The 18,125-nt window shown below is 37.3% G+C and overlaps 1 pseudogene; it reads right to left on the bottom strand.

The window, feature by feature from the left end:
- The window catches only part of LOC120862265, a 111,542-nt pseudogene that overhangs the window by 2,795 nt on the left and 90,622 nt on the right, over window positions 1–18,125 (bottom strand).

Here is an 18,125-nt window from a genome sequence, read left to right as displayed (position 1 = left end):
GGACATGGGTTTGAGTAAACTGTTGGAGTTGGTGATGGACAGGGAGGCCTGGCATGCTGCAGTCCATGGGGTGGCAAAGAGTTGGACAGTACTGAGCAACTGAACTGATCCGAGAGCTCCAATCTTACCATCTTAACTGCTCATAATACTCAAACTACTCATGCTGCTCATTTCTTCTCATGACTCAGAAAGTCATAGAATTCTCTACAAGGTGACTTTTTTTTTTTCTTTTTTAAAAAGAGAAGAAAAAAAAAAAAGGAAAAAACCGGCATCCTTTGCCTTCATGAGGTTTGTCCTGGCAGCCAGATCATCTTCATTTGAGACTGGCATTTACAAATCAGTCATCGTTTCTCCCTATCACTTTTCTTCCCATCCATATCTTTCCACTTGCTGACATTTTCAGCTTCAGATTTCTTTCTAGTCATTCTCTCTTCCTCTCTTGTTCCTCATTAATCTGAAGGATAAAGTCCCCTTCACGTAGACTTTCTGGGTAACAGAGTCGAAATCATCACCAAGAGCTGCAACAATGTCAGGATCCAAATCCAGATGAGAGCCCAAAATAGGAGCTGGTTTAGTTACCAGTCAATAACTTCCTTACATTCTGTTTTAAACTCTGAGGAAGGCAAATTAATTCCAGGGCCTAGAATTATCAGTCTCCTCTTTCTCCTCTCTCTTGTTATGTGTACTGAAGGTAGTTTGGATTTAAGCTTGTAGGGCCCAGATGCTTCTTTCAAATGCTGTAGGTGGTCATAATCATCATCAAAGCAGTCTTCATAACTTCCTCTGTTTTGTCCTCATTCTTCATCATTTATTTTCTTTGGAGGCAACAGAACCCTCTGGGCTGATTTTACATCTGTTTGCTAAAGACTCTGACTTGAATGGACCATGTGAAAAAGACACACTTTTCCTCTCTGTAAAGGACTTTTTGCCCCCATTCTGTTGCAGTGTGGGGTTAATATCAAGAACAGTGACCTGAGGGTCCCACAGCAGGTGACACAGCTTGAAAGTGGACAAAGCCCAGATAGCACATTTCAAGGCCATATCATACATCTGTTCTTGGGCTTCAAAGTATAGGCCTGAAGAATTGGCTCAGAAACACAATAAAAGCTACAAATATTCCATGCAGCAAGGTCTAAAAACACCTAATCCCTACCTCCCACACCTGCAGGGTTAGCCAAAGCTGTCAGGAGTCCTAAGTTAACTGACTGTGTACCCCACTCAAGCTTGAAAGTCCACATAGCCCACAAAGCCCATAAAGCCCCAGCCTTGACCCAAACACTGATTTCCCCTGCTATTTTGTCCCCTCCTTCATCTATTTCTTATTTATTTCTCAAGGTTCCCTGTCCATTTACCAAGATGTTGGAGTCTGAGTGATTTTTCCACCAGTTTGAATTATAGATCAGGAAGTAGGAATGGTCATTTGTTAGCATTCTTCATGTTCCAACCAAATTACGTGAGTGTAGTTGAAGAATACATGTTTTCACTTCATTTTATAGGCACTGACATATATTTCTTAATTTTAAAAGTTTTCTATAGAGATAACAATCTGAGAATTGCTTGAGAATGTTTGAGAATAATGCAAAAAAGAATCTTTGGTTTGATTTGGAAACAAATATTATAATTTAAAATATAATGTAGTCTATAAAAATGTGTTGATATACATGTTTAAATAACTGATTGTGAAATGATTATTGTATAAGCAGATAGGAAATTTTATCATTGTAAATACAAGTTAGTGTGTTAAGAGCAAGAAATTAGTATTATGAAATTCTAAGATTTGTTTTATATATGCTTCCTGATGGCTCAGTGGGTAAAAGAATATGCCTGCAGTGCAGGAGACACAGGAGATGCAGGCTCGATCCCTGGGTCAGGAAGATACCCTGGGGAAGGGAATGGCAACCCACTCTAGTACTCTTGCCTGGGAAATCCCATGGGCAGAGGAGCCTGGTGGCTGCAGTCCATGGGGTCACAAAAGAGTCAGACATGACTGACTGATTAAGCACATACACACACACACACACACACACACACACACACACAATATTCCTCTTTCTTATGTTGAAATAAACCTTGAGTTTATCATGCTTTTCTTTTTGTACTTTGAAGATGTTGCTGCACTTATCTTCTAGCTAGTGTTGTTTTCTGCAAGAAATCTGTCACTACTATCTTTATGTTTATGTATTATCTTTGTACTTAGGTTCCTTTCAAGATTTTTCTCTTTAGCACTAGTTTTAAATAATTTTGTTATAATATCTCTTGATGTATTTTTTCTTTTTTTCTTCCATATTTCTTGTTCTTGGGGTTTTCTAAGTTTCTTGGACCTGTGAGTTTATGATTTTAATCAAATTTAGTACATTTTCAGCTGCTATTGCTTTATAAATATTTCCACCTCCCACCCACCCTTTTGGAAACTCCAGTTATATGCATATTTGGCTGCCTTTAGTCATCTCACAGTTAATGGATACTCTATTAATGTTTTCCATCTTTTTTTCTCTATGTTTCATTTTAGATAGTTTCTGTTGTGGTGGCTTCAAGTTTATTAATTGTTACTTTATTTTCAGTGTGTAATTTATTAATTTCATCTCATATATTTTTCCTCTTAGACATTGTAATCTTAATCTCTAGACATTCCATTTGGGTTACATTTATATCGTCTATATTTTACTTATTTTCAAACTTTCTCTTACTGCTTGAACATATGGAATACAGTTGTAACTGGTTTAATGTCCTTGTCTACTAATTTTATCAGCTGTATTGGTTATGATTGATTTTCTTATCATTATAGATTATATTTTCCTACCTCTTTGTATGCCTGGTAATTTTTCAGTTTTATATAAGACATTATAAATTTTATCTTGGGTGTTTAATGTTTTTATTTTCTATTAAGGTACTCTTGAGCTTGTTTTAGGATAGAGTTAGCTGGCAAATATTTGATCCTATATGGATCTTGCTTTCCAAGATGAAACTAGAGTTGTATTTATTAGGTGAAACTAGAGTTGTATTTAGTCTAGAGCTAACTCACCCCCACTGGTGAGGCAGGATCCTTCTTAGTACTCTGAACTAAGAGTATAATGAAATTTTACACTTTGATGGCTGTGGTGGTTTAGTCACTAAGTCATGTCCAACTCTTTGCAACCCCAAGGACTGTAGCCTGCCAGGGTCCTCTGTCCATAGGATTTTCCAAGCAACAGTACTGGGGTGGGTTGCCATCCCTTCTCCAGGGGATCATCCCAACCCAGGGATCAAACCTGGGTCTCCTGCACTGCAGGCAGATTCTTCACCACCTGAGCGAACAGGGAAGCTCTGATGGCTGAGACCGACATTGTCCCTGACCCTGCTTGGCTGCTCACACTGGCCCCGTGAATCTTTCTTGACCTCAGGTAGTTTCCTCACTGTGTATGTACTGATCAGGACTCCACCTAATACACAGCAAAGACTTCTGCAGATCTCAGTCTGCACATCTCAGGAGGTCTCTCTTTGTCCCTTCCAGTACTCTGTGATGAAAATTTTAGTATCTTAATTTTCCTGGACCCCTAGCTCTGTCTCATAACTTAAGGAGATACCTGGGCTCCATCTGACATTCCCCTCCCTGTGCAATACACCGGAAATGTTCTTCAGGCAGTAAGCTAGGAATCAAAGGGCTCACTTGAACTTTAACTTTTCCCTGTCCTTCATTTCCTGATATCCAATGTTTTGAATACTGTTTTTTTTTTTTTTGGTATATTTTGTCTGTTTTTTTCCCAGTTGTTTCAAGAGAGAATGTAAATTTAACCCCTCTTATTCAGTCTTAAATGAAGTAGAAGTCCTGTTGCTTGATTTTTTAAAATCTTGCACCAGCCTTACATGCTGGTGTAAACTCCACTTGGTCATGATGAACCAATCATTTTATTGCTTGATTGGGTTTGCTAGTAGTTTGCTGAAGAACTTTACATCTGTGTCTGTGATGGATATCGGTCTATACTTTTATTTCCTCGTAATGTCTTCATCTGCTTTTGGTCTCAGATAATTGAGACCAAAATTAATGAGACCTTCATAAAATGAGTTGGGGAATGTTTTCTAATCTTCTAGTGTCTACAACAAGCTGTGCATAATTTATACTTTTTCTTTATTAAATGTTGAGTAGAATTTCCCAGTGAAAATATATGGACCTGGAGTTGTCTTTGTTGGAAGGTTTTAAAGACAAATTCAACCCCTTTAATAGATATAAGACTGTTAATATGCCCTTTTTCCTTTTGAGTGAAATGTGATACTTTGGATCTTTTAAGGAATTGATGAATTTCATCAGAGTTGCTAAGAGCAATTTCTGTGGAATGGTGCATGCAAAAGCCAGGCTAGAATGGATTTAAGAGGTCTTTAGAGGAGTTTTGGTGCACAGGATGTGGTAGTTTCTGAAGAGATGTGGGTTCAAGAGAAGGTTTTTTAAAAAAATTATTTAAATATAAACAGGAACAATAGAATATATGCTGATGAGGGTAACCCAGTAGAAAATTCTGGTTGCCCAATGTTTAATTCATATGATTAGTGTGTAATCAAATAAGATAAAAGGTACACAAACTGATTTTAAACTGTAGAATGGTATGCAAAGCAAGTTTTAACATGAATCTAGTACACATTTTTCTTAAGCTTTTCTTCCTTGCATCCTTTATCAAGGCAGATTACTGGATAGTGAAGAGCTTCTCCACCAGCTTGGAAAAAACAAGCTGCTAAGTAACTCTTGATCTTCAGGCTTAATCCCAAATGAGAATTATTGTAGTTGAAAGGGGAGATGTTTTAATACGTTATTACTGTCCCTTGGTTCCCCATTTACTCTCCCATCAGTTGACCAGTTGATACTTTGTTTCTAAAATGGGAAATGAAAAATTATGTTGATAATTTTTACTCTGTTGTGAAAATAAGCACTGAATGGAGCCAGCGAGATGCTCTAATGGCCTTAGAAAAGGAAGGGGTCTCAGCAGCTGGGATGGAAACAGTTATAGAGGGGACATGGGATGAGAGATGACCCTGCTGCCTGGGATCAACAAATTGTCGCTGATTTGGAGCCAGTCATCATGCACAGATGTGAGACAAGAGTGTCGCAGGCAAAAGCATACCATAAGTGCGAAATCTGAGAGGGAAACTGCTTAATGTTATTCAACGTCTAATGTGACAGAATACAGTAATAGTGAATGTCACAAGATGAGATCTCCAACATGAGACAGGATCCAAATTATTAGCGATTTGTGGACTATGGTTTAAAAAATTACATTTTATTATTTGTTTGTTACTAAAGAGAGGATTTCTGTTTTTAAACATCACTTGGACTACTGCCTTAAAAAAATGGACTGGAGCAAGCAAGAATGAAGGCTGATAGACTATTGTGGTAATGCATAAAATGGTGGTATTATATGCTAGGGCGGAGATAAATTAAGTAGATAGATTTGGAATGTGTTTTGGATGAAGGTCAAATCTGCAATTAGACTGAGGTTAAAATTCTTCTGTGGCTTACTGATTGAATGACTTCAGACAATTTTTTAAAACCTTTCCTACATTTCTTCTCCTCTGCAGAGTGGAGATTGTGGGAATATTAAAGTAACACATATAAAATATAAGCTTTATGTCGTGATGTCTGACATGTAGTAGTCCCTTAATAAAGAGTGATTATCATTCTTAAGTTATTGTAGTCTTATAGCCGATATTCCTGTGTCCAGTTCTCTCTTCACAGAAACGTATCTCCATATTGCCACTAGAATTATCTTTTAAGCTACAGATTATACAATTTCTTTGCTTCAGAAACCCTTTAAGAAATCCTTCAAATCATGTCGTATACCGAGGACGCACACTTGTCATTGCATCTTCATCTCTCACATCAGTCTTCTCCCACTTACCACAGACTTTGGACTGCTACTTAATGAATTTTAATGTGCCTATAGCTCACCGGGGGATCTTCTTAAAATGCAGACCCTAAATCAGAAGGTTTGAGGTTCTGCATTCCTAACAAGCCTCCGGGGGATGCTGTTTCTTCTGGTCTCTGGACCACACTTTGAGAAGCATGGTACTAGAGTACATTAAGTCCCTGCAAGGTTACATGATGTCCCTGTAACTTTGGCTCTTCTCATGAGTCTGATCTCATTGTCCAGACTGACCTTGCCTTATTTCTGCGCTTAATGAAATCATTCTCATCTTTCAAGGTCTATCTAGCTCGAAGATCATATTCTCTATAAAATTTTCTTCAAGTGTCCATTTTATTTATCATTGCAACTTCCCAAATGTTTGCTTTCTCCAGTCCCCATGGTATTTTGTAATAGTTCTTATTACAGCATACATCATTTTGCACTGCCACTGATACTTAAATCCATGATTTTCCTTCTTGTGCGGTGCTCCTTGGGGGTCAGGCACGTGTCTCTCTTTCTTCCGTAAGTTGCATGGCTCCTCGCACAGAGGGCACCTGGTAGTACCCAGTAAATACTTCTTGAATAAATGAAGCCGATAAATGAAGCGGTGGATCACTCTATATAGCAAATGTTACTTCAAGTAAATTAAAAAGCGATTTTTAAGCTTAAAGTATTGATTTTGCATTTCTTTATGTAAAATACTTCTATACTTCTTAAATTTTCTTCAGTGTTCTAGCTAATCACCCAAAGCATTGGATATCCATAATGTATATCTATTAGTTCTTAACAGAGAAGTGTATCTTTTCAAGGTTGTAAAGCCTTAGGCTTTCTCTTAGCTAATGCCAAGCTAAAATTTATAAAATTATACACCCTGTGACTGATGATTTCTCTTAACTGTGCTGTCAGAGAGTAACATGATTAAAATTTTTTTGCCTGAAGCTGATAAGGAATGAGAAAAAGAGTGAGAATATAACTGCTTTTCTAACATTCAAAGTATATAAAAAGAAGCATAGGAAAACTACTTAATATATGTTTTAATATCTATAGCCCAACCCCCAGATTTTCATTTCAAATTTTTTTAGAAATAACAAGTTGTCTAATGGAGAAACTTAAGGATCACATAGGATGAAAAGTTTCTTAAGGGCATGTGCAGTTGCGTCAACTTCTCAAGAAGTCTTTAGCCTTTGTAAAATTTTCTCAAAGAAAGAAATCAGGTTAGCCCTCCCTCCTCACCTCAACCAAGGACAATCTCTTTGAAATCTGTTAGAACTCCTTGTTTACTTTGCATCATAAAATGAGAGCATCCCCTAAAATGGCTAAGCTAGAGATATGCACAGCTATCAGAACTTGGACGGCTCTGTTCTCAGGACTGATCAATTGTGTTTTCCACATGCACAACTCTTGGTGTTGCTGATTTCTGTTAAGTAGACTTTCAGATTTTAATTTGCATAGCATTAACACTTTTCCCTGAGAAGCACCAGTTTTATGGAGACATTTCCTTGTTGTTCTCAAGCAATTAAAAAAAAAAAAAATCCACGGGGCATTCATTAACACTTCTAAAAGTGATAGGCTGTGTTTTATGCCATTTTCATTTGCACTGCTTCTGATCTTGCCATAACTAATTAAAGGGGAATTTAAGGTAATATAAACGATGTGGTTTTTTTTGGCTATAATAAAGCTATTTTTCTTGTCTGGTAAAGAAGAAAAGGATACAGGGTCTCTTGAACAAAGGATAAGGATGTACTCTTCATGGCTTGACTCTCAAGAAGCCTTATAGTCCATTATGTTTGAGCTCACGTCCTTTGTGAAGCTTTCTTCCTGGGTAATTTCTACTACTTAGTATTCTGTCCTCTTACTTCAGCCCAGGGAGGGTGGATTTCAACTGAGACTTGAAATAGGAATATGATTATAGTATTAGGAGAAAAGCTAGTTGGTTATGCTTTATTTGTAGGAGACCCAGGTTCAGACCCTGGGTCGGGAAGATTCCCTAGAGAAGGGAATGACAACCCACTCCAGTATTTTTGTCTGGAGAATCCCATGGGATCCTGGGGTCACAAAGAGTTGGACACAACTGAGCGACTAACACTTTCACTTATTTAGAATTGTCAGCTGAAACCCATATATAGGGAGAAGGTCAGTAACATTCTGGAGGTAGCTCAATAACCAGCTTTGTTGGATAATAATAGATATTTTAAAAAGGAAAATTGAGACAGATTTTTGAGAAACTTCAATTTGGAGCATGAATTTGGTACATATTGGACTTTATAAAGTACATATTGGTAAGCTATTAAAGTATTTTTTTTTGACTGCCAGGATAATGGCCATATTAAATTTGGATGGGCATAGTTAAGAGATATCCTGGGACTACAAGTAATTCTCAACTAATTAGGAAAAGGAGGGAAATATAATAGATGAAACTGAGTTTTGGCAAACTGACCTGCATATATGGTCTTGTCCATGGCAAGCTCACAAACTCAAGCAGTAAATGCGCAATTTTAGTAACAGGAGAGCTTCCCTTGTGGCTCAGACAGTAAAGAATTTGCCTGTAATTCAGGAGTCTTGGGTTTGATCCCAGGGTCAGGACAATCCCTTGGAGAAGGGGATGGCAACCCACTTCAGTGTTCTTACCTGGAAAATTCTATGGACAGAGGAGCCTGTGGGCTACAGTACATGGGGGTTGCAAAGAGTTGAACACAACTGAGCAACTAACACTTTCACATAGTAACAGGAATCATGGCTTTTACTGGGAAATAGCAATAAAGAACACTAATCAGAAATTTTGGAAGCCAGGGAGGTGACATGCATGTCACAAAAGCCTCCTATTAGGAAGCTCCCTTGCCAGTGGGGGCTAAGTTCATAGTGCAGTAATCAGGTGAAGAAAGAGTTTATCATAATTGAGGCAGAGAATTAGGGACTCCTTGTTACTCACTGAGGTTCAAAACAGGATTTCAATTTTATAGTTTCTTTGTGTGTGGTGGGATGGAATATGTGGAAAATAGGAGCTGGGATTTTAGACTAATTAATCTGGCAGAAAATAGAGAGGAAAATAGAGCCAGACTCTCAGTCTGATGAATGAGGCCAACCGTATCTGTCTACGTGATTTCCCCAGGCTTATACCTGGTTCACTGGACCTTAGTGTTGGTTAGTGATGGAGGCGATTGGCTTGAGGAAATCCAGCTGTTAGTGCTGGATCATCATATCTAATCCAACAGTGGTACTGATGTTGTAAACTACTGTGGGGATGAACCTACAGTCATTGAATCAACTTTGGGAAAGAAGCAGAGAAAATGAATCAGGGTATAGCAGATGTTTCATTTAATGTCTGTCCCCCCTGGAAAACTCTTTAATGGGCTTTATGACAATGTTCAGATGCAAAGATCTGTTATTCAAGTCCCCATCCAATACAAATTAAATGCCTCTGTCCTATATTATCTCTTACTATTCCCTACACTGAGTTTCCTTTGCAAGCAACTTAATTTACACACTAACCTCATTTATGTCATGCTTCTCATTTCCACTTCTTTTTTTATAGTTCTTTCTTCCTGGAACATCCTTTTCAAAGGTTTTCTCTACTACAAAATTGTGTAAGATCCAAGACAGTCTTTTTGTATAGCTTTTGTTTATTTCAGCACAAAGTAACTTCTCTCCCAACATTGATCTTATCCATAAAACATTTGCTTATCCTTCATTCCTGTGAGAATTCTTAATTCTTGATTCTTCTTAATCCATATTATTGCCAGTTTATTGAGAGTCTACTATGTAGACTTTGTAACAAGTTCCAACCTTTGGAATTCCTACTCTCTGTCAAAATATATCACTGGGTATATTACTCTGCTCAGTTTATCATAGACTGGGGAGGCTTAAACAATAGAAATTCATTTCTCAGAGTTGGAGGGACCGGCAAGTCCAAGATCAGGGTGCCCTTGTCCTGGCTTGCATATGGCTGTCCTTTTGCTGTGCTCACACATTGTAGAGACAGGAAACTGAGATGTCTCTTCCTCTTCCTTAGAAGGGCACTAATCCCATCATGGGAGCTTCACCCTCATGACCTCACCTAAACCTAACTACCTCCCAAAGACCACCAACCCCTCATACCATCACTTTGGGGGTTCAATATATGGATTTGGGAGGGGACACAAATATTCAGCCTGTAACATTCTGCCACAGGCCTCCCACAATTCGTGTCCTTCTTGCATGCAAAGAGCGTGCATCCCAGCGTCCCTAGAACTCTCAGCTTGTTCTAGCATCAACTCTAAAATCTAAAGTCCAGTTTCATCTAAGTATCATCTAAATCAGATATAAATGAAACTCAAGGTACAATTCATCTTGAGGCCAAATTCTTCTCTAGCTGTGAACCTGAAAAATCAGACAAGTTATTATTTTCCAAACTACAGTAGTAGGACATACTATAGGATAGACACTCCCATTCCAACTGGGAGAAATAAGAAAGAAGGGAGGGGTGATAGGTCCCAAAGGTTCTAAAACCTATCAGAGAAATTCCATTAGCTTGATAGCTATGATGGTGCAGGAATAATCCTTCTTGGTTCAATCCTTTAACCTCTAAGCCTACTATGGTGCAACAGTCACCTTCCCAGTTCATCTGGTTGACCCCACCCCTGGGGCTAGGCAGGGCCAAGGCTTTCTGCAGAGGCCCTAACCACACTGGGGCTTTATGCGGAGGCAGTGGGCCCCTCTTCTGAAACCACAATGGAGATACCTTTGTCCTGCCTTTTCCCAGGGCCTGTGCACTGGGCTTGTGGTGGGAGTGGGTAGGCCTGACGATCTCTGAATCATCTTTGGGGTCCTTCTTCCCTTCACTTTTCTTGAAAAATATTCACAGTGTAAAATTCAAGATGTTTTACAGCCTTCCTTCATCCTCTCCCACTTTCTTTGTCCCCTTTTACTTCAGTTGACAGTGCCTTTGCTGATTTAATCCTATCGATATCTCTGGTCTCTGCTGAGATGGCTGATAATTTCATGAGCCATACTCATGATCTCTTTATCAAATGATGGCTCAGACACACTGAGTGTTCTCTTCAGAACAAGTTTTCTCACTTTTGCAATATCGATAGGCTGTGATTTTTTTTTTCCCACAGCTCCAAGTTCTGGTTCCTTTTTACTTAGCAGTTATGCTTTAATTTATTTCTTCCTTTTCCATTTTACTGTAGGTAGTCAGGAATGATCAAGCCACTCTTTCAATACTTTGCTTAGAAATCTCTTCTGCTAAATATCCAATCCCATTGCTTGCAAGTTCTATCTTCTATAGAGCAGTAGAACATGAATACAATTTATACAAGTGCCTTGCCACTTTATAGCAAGGAGTGCCTTTCCTTCAGTTTTCGATGTGTTCCTTATTTCCGTCTGAGATCTTGTCAGAGTGTCCTTGGCTATCCATGTTTCTACCAAGGTTCTAGTCATGATTATTTATGTATTCTTTAAGAAGAACCTTTTCTTTCTGAGCTTTCATCAGAATCACCCTTAATGTCCATATTTGTATCATGTACCTCAAAATTCCTCTAGCCTTTTCCCATTTCTCAGTTTTAAAGTCACTTACACATTTTTAGGTAGCTGTTAAATCCTAGTGGCTCAGACAGTAAGGAATCTGCTTGCAGTGCAGGAGACCAGAGTTCGATCCCTAGGTTGGGAAAGTCCCCTGGAGAAGGGACTGGCAACCTACTCCAGTATTGTCTGGAGAATTCCATGGGCAGAGGAGCCTAGTGGACTATAGTCCTTTGGGGTCACAAAGAGTTGGACACAACTTAACAACTAACACGTTCACTTTTCACTAAAGCAGCATTCTACTTTCTGGTGCCACTGGCACATAACAATTCCAGATGTTTATGTGCTTAATAACAGAACTTCCAAATACATGAAACAAAAACAGAACTGTAAGGAGAAGTAGATAAATTCACAATGATAGTTGGAGATTTCAATATTCATTTTCAATAGTTAATGGAATAAGAAGACAGAATATTAGGGAAATTATAGAGTTGAACAGTATCCTCAACCAGCTTGATCTAATTGACATTTATAGCACCCTCCAACTAATAATAGCAGAATACACATTCTTCTTTAGTGCACAGGAAGTGTTTATCAAGATAGACTGTATGCTGAGTCAAGAAATAGGTTTAAATACAATTTAAAATATTAAAATCATATTAAACATGTTATCTGACCACAAAGGAATTAAATTAGAAATCAGTAAGAGGAAGAATTTTTGATAAATCATCAAAAATTAAATACACTGTTAAATAAACCATAGCTCACAGAAGAAATTAAAAGGGTAATTAACAAGTATTTTGGCTTGAATGAAACTAAAACATAGCAGTTAAAATTTATGGAATGCAGCTAAACAGTACATAGAAAAATTTTTGTAACACTGATTTCACATTTTAGGAAAGAAGAAGGATCCAAGCTTTAACCTTAAGAAGTTAGAAAAGGAGAAGATGAAACCCAGAGTTAGCAGAAGAAAAAGAATAATGAAAATGCTAGCAAAAATACATGGATTATAATACAAAATAACACAAAAATCAATGAAACTCAAAGCTGGTTTCTTGAGAATATCAATAATGTTGATAAAACTTAATATTTTGATCAGGAAAAAAAGAGGAGATGCATATTGCAAAAATCAGGAATAAGATAGATGACATCACTGCAGATTATACAAATATGTTAAAGAGATTCGAGAAGAATACATACATATGGCCAGCAGATACATGAAGAGATACTCAACATCCTTAGTCATCAGGGAAATGTGAATCAAAACCGCAATGACCTCACATCTGTAAGATGGCTATTATCAAAATGATAAGAAATGTGTGGGCAAGCATGTGAAGAAAGTGGGACCATTGTGTACTGCTGGGGGCAGGGGTGGAGATTGCTGCAGTGATTTTTGGAAAACAGTATGGAGATTCCCTCAAAAATTAAAAATAGAACAATCATATGGTTCAACAACTCCACTTTTGGGTATATAGCCAAAGGAAATAACAACTCTAACTTGAAAAGATATCTGCACCTCCATTTTCATTGCAGCATTATTTTAAACAGCTAAGACTTGGGAACAATCTAAGTCCATTGATGGATGAAGAAAGATGTAATATATCTTCTTCACATATATACAATGTTTTGACAATATAGACGGACCTAAGTGAAATAGTCAAATAGAGAAATACAAATATTGAATGATCTCACTTATATGTGGAATCTAAAAGAAAAAAAAGAAAAAGCTGAACTCATAGATAGAGAATACAGATTGGTGGTTTCCAGAATTAGGGAGTGGGAGGTATTAGAGTGGTGATATGATAAAAGATGGTCAAAAGGTACAAACTTCCAGTTATAAGATGTAATGTACAATATTGTGACTATGGTTTCCCTTGTGGCTCAGCTGGTAAAGAATCTGCCTGCAATGCGGGAGACCTGGGTTCAATCCCTAGGTTGGGAAGATCCCCTGGAGAAGGGAAAGGCTACCCACTCCAGTATTCTGGCCTGGAGAATTCCATGGACTATATAGTCCATGGGGTCGCAAAGAGTCGGACACGACTGAGAGAATTTCACTCACTCACTCACTCATGGTTAGCAATACTGTGAAAGCTAAGATAGTAGACCATAAAAGTCATCATCAATAGAAAAAGTTCTTTATCACTAGTGCCACCTGGGAAGCCTGTACCTAAACGTGGTTGGCTAAATTATTGTGGTGATCATTTTGCTATATATATATATATATAATCATTGTGTTGTACACGTAAAACTAATTCAGTGCTATATGTCACTTATATCTCAATAAAGAAAGATAATAGGGGAATATTATATACATTTTCACACTAGTAATTTAGATAAATGACACAGACCAAGTCCCTAAAAGCTATCAACCCTCATTCAAAAATTCAGCCCTATATATTAAAATAATTGAATTTTTAGCTAGAAACCTCCCCTGCTCCAAAAAAAACCCAAAAAAACAGAAAAAAACATGCCCAGCTGGTTTCACTGCTTAATTCTAATGTAAAAAGAAATAATACCAAATTTCTGTACATTCTTTCAAAATCTAGAGGAGATACTTCTTGCCAGACGATTCTATGAGGCAGGAATTCCCTGATATTAAAAGCAGACAAAGACATTACATGGAAAGAAAATCACAGACCAATATCTGTCTTTAATGTAGATGCAAAAAGTTTTAACAAAATTTTCAAAAATCAAATACAACAATGTGTAGAAGTGATAATACATCATGACCAAGATAAACCCAGGAATGCACGGTTAGTTTTAACATTTGAAAATTTGTCAATTTAATACACCATGATCAGCTCAATATATGAAGACAAAAGCATTTGACAAAATCTAGTATCAATTCCTGATTAAAATCTTGCAGAGAAGTAGAAGTAAAGAGATACTTTATTAACTTGATAAAGAGTTATAAGAAAAAACTACAATTAAAATTATACTCCATGATGAAGAGTTGAGTATTTTCCTCACTAAGATCATGAACAAGAGAAGGTTTTCTGCTTTTACCACTTCTATTCAATATTATAGGTTCTAGACATGGAGGGAGGAAAGAAACCCAAAGGCATACAAATTGCAAAGGAAAAAGTAAAACTGTCTTTATTGACTGATGGCAGCATTGTCTCTGTACAAAATCCAGTGAAATAATAAAAATAAAACTTATTTACACTAATTCAAAATGTATTAAGTGAATTTTGCAAGTTTGCAAGACACAAAATCAATATACCAACAAAAATATCGGTTGTGATAAGGCCTCTATCAGTAGTTTTGTTAAATTGAATTGTATTAGGATTAACAAAAGAAGAAAGATAAAAAACCTGTTGATAACTGCTCTATTAGTATGGACCACTCTTTCCTGGATACCACGTTGTTAATAGCCTCAGAGGACGAAATCTGCTTTGTTTTCTCCCTTCAGACTATTAAGGATGTCCTCTGAAACATTACACTTAGGACTCTGAAACTCTTCAACTTTTTATTCTATTTAATTTTGTTCTTTATTTGTCCTACCTAATTCTTGCATTCCACACTATTGTATTGGCAAATATATGACCTCACAGAAATCAAGAATTGTTATCTAATGTAGAGATTCATGTTCTTCATTCTTCAGTCTTTTGTTTTGTCTAATTAGCTTATTTCACTCAAATGTTCTAAATAGCCATATTCAAGGAATTTCTGTGTTAGATATTGAAACCTAAAATAAAATTCCAAGAAGTAAATAACAATTTTAGCTGCATCACGTAATTCCTACCTCTACACCAGTTCCCAGGGTTTGATTTGACACAGGTGGGGCTTAAAGAGTTGGCGCATTTCCAAGCCATCTCCTATATAAACATTGACGAAGAAATTGGTTGCAGTGTCGGTTATGGTCCACACAAGTGATTATGCTTAACTGGCATCAAAAATATTCTTTTTTCTGTGTTTCCATCCAGATGGTTAAAAAATATGTGACAGATTACCCGTGCATTTGAGTGAGAATAACACTAAATGACTATAGTTTTTAGGATAAGAGAGAAAGTTTTTTGGTTTATTTCACGGAAACATTTAATATTTTAAAATGTTGCAATGTGTTAGAAAATACTGAGTCAAAGGTTTGAATAATTTAGAAGTGTATGTTTCTAAAAAATAAAAATGAAAAAAGTAACATATATATTAGATAAATATAACTCTATGCCTATTTTAAAATCGCTTTCATATTCTTTGACCCTGAGAATTTAAAAACTAATGACAAGAATTCTTATAGAGTAAAATATTATATAGTAAAGCAAAGATGTCCCAATTATTCTAGCTTTCTGGTATTACCTCTTTTTTTTTTTGGTATATATTCAATCTTAGTAGACTAACTTCTATCTTAAATATTGTGAGAGGCATACTGTTTTGCCCAGTACTTCTACTGATTCTTGGTTTAAGCTGGGTCATTTTTAGTGTACTCTAAATTCCAGCCTCAATTCCTGTTTTTCTTTTTCTCTAGCTTCTGTCATTTTCCTACTCTGCTTCTTTCTTAGGTATAAACTCAGCCATGCTTTTTTTCTCCCCATTTCCCCAAATTATACCACAAGAAGACTGTCGTGTGTCTTAGATTATATGGTTGATACAGGAGGATTGATGGTTGATACAGAAAGGAAAAAAAAACAAGTTAAATGAGAACTAAACGTCCTCTGCTCATGCTGGCTGGAATTCCTCATTGGCCATTTGTCTTCACTGTCATTTTTCTGAGCTCCTTTTCTCTTCCTCTACCTGATTTTTCTGCCCTCCCTAGTAATCCAAGTACCTGGTCACCATATCTGCATCATCCTTTGCCCATTAATGAAAAAGGTTCACAATTTTTTTCTGAACAAATAAAATCAGAATTTTCCCCCTACATTAACTGATCAGTCCAAAGAAATTAAAAAAAAAATCTTCTGGTAAGTAAACAAACAATAAATAACTTAAATCTTTCATTTGTCTATTTTGTATACTAAGATACTGAGTAATTTTGTGGAGAATATCTCATGTCGGGGCTTCCCTGGCAGCTCAGCTGGTAAAGAATCCACCTGCAATGTAGGAGACCTGGTTCGATTCCTGGGTCGGGAAGATCCCCTGGAGAAGGCATAGACTACCCACTCCAGTATTCTTGGGCTTCCCTGGTGGCTCAGATGGTAAAGAATCTGCCTGCAGTGGGGAGACCTGGGTTCAATCCCTGGGTCGGGAAGACCCCCTGGAGGAGAGCATGGCAACCACCCCAGTATTCTTGCCTGGAGAATCCCATGGACAGAGGAGCCTCATGGGCTACAGTGCTGGGGCCCCAAAGAGTCGGACCCGACCGAGCAACTGAGCGCAGTGCAGCATCTCTGTGGGTGTTGGCTTGGTGTCACTTGGCGCCACTGGAAGCTCGTGTTGGTTCTTGACAGCAGAGCCACTATCATTAACTGGTGCCTGTGCCGAGTAGTGGGCTTCCCAGGTGGCGCGAGAGGTGAAAAACTGTCTGCCAATGCAGGAGACATAAGAGATGTGGGTGGGGAAGATCCCCTGGAGGAGGGCACGGCAACCCACTCCAGTGTTCTTGCCTGGAGAATCCCATGGACAGAAGAGCCTGGCGGGCTGCAGTCCATAGGGTCACACAGAGCTGGACTGGAGCAACTTAGCATGTATGTCTGTGCCCAGTAGATATGAAACACTTTGAATATCACCCCATGTCTATTTTCCTATTTGAAATAAAGGAGACCATTAATGTAGTTTTATTTTTAGTGTTTTATGGTTATTATGATTCTCTTTTCTTGGTTGACCCATTTCAGATTGCTTTCCTTTCATGCTTTTAATCAAAGATTAATAATATCTTAAAGAAATGATATACTCATAAAGAAAAGTATCTAGTGAAGCATATTATTTTCTGTTTGCTTTTTTCCTAATCTCCTTACCTCAAAATCTAGATGCAGTTATATATGATTTTCCCAGTGGTACATAGATCAGAATTTAGCTTTTAAACACATTTTTTTACCTGTAAATTCTAGAAAACATTTCACTATTTCTGTGTTTTCTGCTTTATGGGATTTTTGGTAAGTAAAAAAATAAAATCTCTAAGTTGATCTATGTTGTTACTGCTATTATGAAAGCTGAAAGACTAAAACTTCAGTGTATGTAATATATTCAGGCATAATATTTATTTAGATTCATCTTGTAGCTGATTTTCTCTGGTTTAAGTATAAACTTCCAAAAATGAACACAGCAGTGCCTTAATCATATGTATCGTACTAGTCTGACTCCTAGGATGTTTACTTCAGGAGTATATACTTGACCCAGTGTTTATAGCTTCAGAAAATTTGAACCTAATTTTCAGAAATCGGCCTATAAACTTGATTTGAAATAAGAAGACAATATTTTCTCAAAATAAAGCCATCTCTTTTAGATTTACTTATAACGGCTGAGAAGCAAGGACTTTTTTGAATCTTGGGAATGTGAGAATGGGATGATTTCAGTTCTGTGTAGACTTCATGGCCCCTCAGATGGAGGCGCAAATAAAACGATGGCTTTGCTGCAGCTGGTAAAAGTGCCAGTGCTGGCATCATCACTTCAGTAAAAGAAGCAGTAGAAAGACTGCTGTTTACTTTTTTTAAGCTCTAACTTAACCCTTTTAAGGTGAAGATAACAGTTTTTCAAATTCCAGATTTACATGCTCAGATGAACAGTGAAGAAATTCCAAGATGCCTATAAGAACCTGGAGCTGTAGACCAAATTTCTTTACAAATCTTGGCACTTAAGATATACCACAATTCTAAGAGTCTA

The sequence above is a fragment of the Oryx dammah genome, unplaced genomic scaffold, assembly GCF_014754425.2.
Source record: "Oryx dammah isolate SB20612 unplaced genomic scaffold, SCBI_Odam_1.1 HiC_scaffold_3, whole genome shotgun sequence".
NCBI lineage: Eukaryota > Metazoa > Chordata > Mammalia > Artiodactyla > Bovidae > Oryx > Oryx dammah.
Note: the sequence above shows the minus strand (reverse complement) of the source record. Positions and strands in the feature narration are given on the sequence as shown.